General features: G+C 36.5%; 1 long non-coding RNA gene across 1 annotated transcript; it reads right to left on the bottom strand.

Annotated features, from left to right (window-relative positions):
- Nucleotides 1–241: 241 nt before the first annotated feature.
- On the bottom strand, nucleotides 242–999 carry LOC107582188 (uncharacterized). The gene is made up of 2 exons (XR_001608917.1): nucleotides 744–999; nucleotides 242–630 (listed from the first exon to the last, which is right to left on the bottom strand). It is a non-coding gene; the product is annotated as an uncharacterized lncRNA (long non-coding RNA).
- Between the last annotated feature and the right edge of the window lie 3,543 nt (nucleotides 1,000–4,542).

Below are 4,542 nucleotides of genomic sequence, written 5' to 3'. Positions count from 1 at the left end.
CATGTTGATGATCTATATCTCATGTGAACAAGAAAGACAGAAATAACTATTTAATACATGTATTTTATATATAACCCTTTTTTCCAAAAAAGGCACTATGTACAAAATTATGCACAGAACTGTCTGGACACAATTGGAGTAGCACTTACTACAACTGTTATCCACTCACAATTGTGTATAAAAACATTGTGTATCAGAAATACACACAGCTGCATATCAGAACAATTACAGAAACGTGGCATGAAATGGCCCAACATTTGTAAGCTTTATAAGTCTTTGTGACAAAAAGGTCACATGTTATTCTTGAAACAACTTATTTCTATTCCAATAACCAAAAGAACAAGAATGTAAAACTTGCCGAAAGAACCGCAAGTGTTAATCAGGACAACATGTAAATAAATAAAACTTAATTTAATAGTATTTGGTCTCCATGCACAAAACAACCAAGGCTAACATTTTGGCATCTGGTTTTAAGTAAAGGTGGTCTCAGCAGGGTAAATATCCTGTATGACCTGATTTAAAATCTCATCTATGACCTCACAGTCATAGTTCACTTGGTCGAGGTCGAGGTACAGGGCAGGAACAAAAGTGACCAATAAACGGGCAATGCTGCACCTCAGTTCCCTCAACCTGATGACAGAAGAGAGAGCAGAATTATATATGTGCATCAAAATGTGACTCCTAATGAGCTTGTACAGAAACGCCACATACCACTTAAAACCTTAAGTCAACAAGGCTCTTACTTGGCCAATGTCACTGTGTTCTCTCCATCCACAGGTCTTTCACTGCTCTCTCCTTCCTTTTTGATCCCATTCTCAAGGTTTGCAGCCGTGCTTGCTCTGCATGTTTGTTCTGAACTGGTGTTACTGTCCTTCAGAGTCTCTTGCTCTCTTGCATTGCTCCACTCCTCTCTTTGTTTCCTCAGCTCTTCTATTTCCTTCTGCAACAGCTCACAGGCGTTCTCCTGCTCCAAGCTCTCCAACTTTCAGAATACAGTTGAGTTTGCGGGTATTGAAGAATGAAAGTTTTCCTTTTTTCTTATTTTCAGATTCGGACTGACTAATTTATTATGGCATTCTTGCAGGAAAGACCAACACTTGTGGAATAGGATACTGTAATGTCCCCATCATTTTTTAACCAGCATGGCTTCCACGATCAGCCAGCTTTACCACTATAATTTACCTTCACATGCAGGCAAGTTTTTCCAGTTAAGAAGTCAAATGCACTTAAAATGCTGTCCTTTACTAACCCTCATTTAATTGCAAACCCTTAAGACTTTGGTTCATCTTCAAAACAAAAGTGAAAATATTTTTAGAGATTTCTGTCCCTCCACTGAAAGTCCATGCAATCAAAGCTTTGATGATTTGATGGTTTAAACTTAGTCTTCTGATATGATCACTTTATACAACCCAATTTCCAGAAAAGTTGTATTTTGTTATAGGCAATAAGAACTAGAATTTGTAATTTTGGTTATTCTTTTTAACACTTATTTAAACTGACAAAAGTTCAAAGAAATGTCTTCCAATGTTTTCAATTACCAATCATCGTTGACTTATTCTTCTCTTCATGATGCACCATATGTTTTCAATAGGAGACAGATCTGAACAGCAGGCAGGCCAGTCAAGCACACATCCACTCTGTCTACACAAAACCATGCTGTTGTTGCACATGCAAAATAAGGTCTGGCATTTTCTTGCACTAATAACCATGGACTTCCTGGGTCATTTTGATGGCAGCATATCTCTGTGGAATCCCAATATATGCCTCCATGTCAATTGTACCTTCGCACATATGCAAGTCAGCTGTGAGCTTGCATGTACCTTGATGTACCCACATACAGATGTTGGCTTTTGGACCTGTCGCTGATAAAAGTCTGTATGGTCACTTACGTCTTTGGTGCAGAAACATAATGTATTTTTCCCCCTAAAATCAATCTGAAATGTGGACTCATCTGATCACAGCACAGAACACCACTGTTTCATACAATCAGAGATGAGCATGGGCCCAGAGAACTTGACAGAATCTCTGCATAGGATTGATGTATGGATTTCTCCGTGCATAACAGATTCAGGTTGCATTTCTTGGTGCAGTGACAAACTGTGTTAATAGACAAAGGTTTATCAAAGTACTCCCAAGCTCATGTGACTGTGTTTAACACAAAATAATGTTTTCTCCTTCTGAAAACCACAACAAATTCCTTGTGTGTTTGTGCACACTTGGCGAATAAATGCATACTGATTCTGGTTTCTCATGCAGGGCGATCTGAGGGCTTGAAGGTCTCACAAATTCAACAGAGGTTTCCTGCCTTTCCCTACACAGACTGAGGGTTCATTCACAATATTGTTTAAAAACTAGTGCTGTCAAACGATTAATTGCATACAAAATAAAAGTTTTTGTTTGCATAATATATGTGTGTACTGTGTATATTTTAGTGCTGGGCAACGATTAATCGCATCCAAAATAAAAGTTTTTGTGTACGTAATATATGCGTGTCTTTATAATCGAAACAAAATTATAAAAGCAACACTTTTGTTTTTGCCCCCATTTTTCATGAGCTGAACTCAAAGATCTAAGACTTTTTCTATGTACACAAAAGTCCTATTTCTCTCAAATATTGTTCACAAGTCTGTCTAAATCTGTGTTAGTGAGCACTTCTCCTTTGCCGAGATAATCCATCCACCTCACAGGTTTGGCATATCAAGATGCTGATTAGAAAAGCATGATTATTGCACAGGTGTGCCTTAGGCTGGCCACAATAAAAGGCCACTCTAAAATGTGCAGTTTTATCACACAGCACAATGCCACAGATGTCGCAAGTTTTGAGGGAGCGTGCAATTGGCCTGCTGACTGCAGGAATGTCCATCAGAGCTGCTGCCCGTGAATTGAATGTTAATTTCTCTACCATAAGCTGTCTCCAAAGGCGTTTCAGAGAATTAGATAGATAGATAGATAGTAGATAGACAGACAGACAGATAGATAGATAGATAGATAGATGGATAGACGGATAGATAGATAGATAGATAGATAGATAGATAGATAGATAGATAGATAGATAGATACATAGATAGATAGATAGATAGATAGATAGATAGGACTTTTAAAGTAACTGTTCCCTCCTGGTGGAATGACCTGCCCAACTCAATCCGAGCAGCGGAGTCCTTAGCCATCTTCAAGAATCGGCTAAAAACACATCTCTTCCATCTTTATTTGACCCTCTAACTCTAGCACTCTCTATTCTAATTCTATTCTTTAAAAAAAACTTGTCCCTTTTAGACTTGCACTCTATTAATTTACAGCTTGTTTTCTTAAAAAAAAAAGAGCAAAAAAACTAACATTAGCTTTTCTATTATTTTTGTATTCCATCTATTTGTTTTCTTTTTATTTATTATACAATTAACAAAAGCAAAAAAGGCCTCTAACACTAGCTTGCTCTATTCTTTTTCTGTTCACTCTGTTTTCTTTTTATTTATTATATAATTAAAAAAAGTGCTATGTGTACTGCGTTAAGCTAACTGAGACTTGTTCTAGCACTTGCGTATCATTGCTCTTTTGTTGACTTTGATTGCTTCCATTGTCCTCATTTGTAAGTCGCTTTGGATAAAAGTGTCGCTAAATGACTAAATGTAAATGTATAGGCCTGCCTATAGATAGATAGATAGATGACAGACAGATAGACAGATAGATGACAGACAGACAGACAGATGACAGACAGACAGACAGACAGATAGATAGATGGATAGATGGATAGATAGATAGATTACAGACAGACAGACAGATAGATAGATGACACAGACAGACAGACAGATAGATGACACAGACAGACAGACAGATAGATAGATAGATAGATAGAGAGATAGATGGATGATAGATAGATAGATAGATAGATAGAGAGATAGATGGATGATAGATAGATAGATAGATAGATAGAGAGATAGATGGATGATAGATAGATAGATAGATAGATAGAGAGATAGATGGATGATAGATAGATAGATAGATAGATAGAGAGATAGATGGATGATAGATAGATAGATAGATAGATAGAGAGATAGATGGATGATAGATAGATAGATAGATAGATAGAGAGATAGATGGATGATAGATAGATAGATAGATAGATAGAGAGATAGATGGATGATAGATAGATAGATAGATAGATAGAGAGATAGATGGATGATAGATAGATAGATAGATAGATAGAGAGATAGATGGATGATAGATAGATAGATAGATAGATAGAGAGATAGATGGATGATAGATAGATAGATAGATAGATAGAGAGATAGATGGATGATAGATAGATAGATAGATAGATAGAGAGATAGATGGATGATAGATAGATAGATAGATAGATAGAGAGATAGATGGATGATAGATAGATAGATAGATAGATAGAGAGATAGATGGATGATAGATAGATAGATAGATAGATGACAGACATACAGATAGAAGACAGACAGATAGATAGATAGATAGATAGATATATGCCAGACAGATAGACAGATGACAGACAGACAGATAGATAGATAGATGACAGACAGA

Source organism: Sinocyclocheilus grahami, unplaced genomic scaffold (assembly GCF_001515645.1).
Source record: "Sinocyclocheilus grahami isolate Dianchi unplaced genomic scaffold, SAMN03320097.WGS_v1.1 scaffold3.1, whole genome shotgun sequence".
NCBI lineage: Eukaryota > Metazoa > Chordata > Actinopteri > Cypriniformes > Cyprinidae > Sinocyclocheilus > Sinocyclocheilus grahami.
Note: the sequence above shows the minus strand (reverse complement) of the source record. Positions and strands in the feature narration are given on the sequence as shown.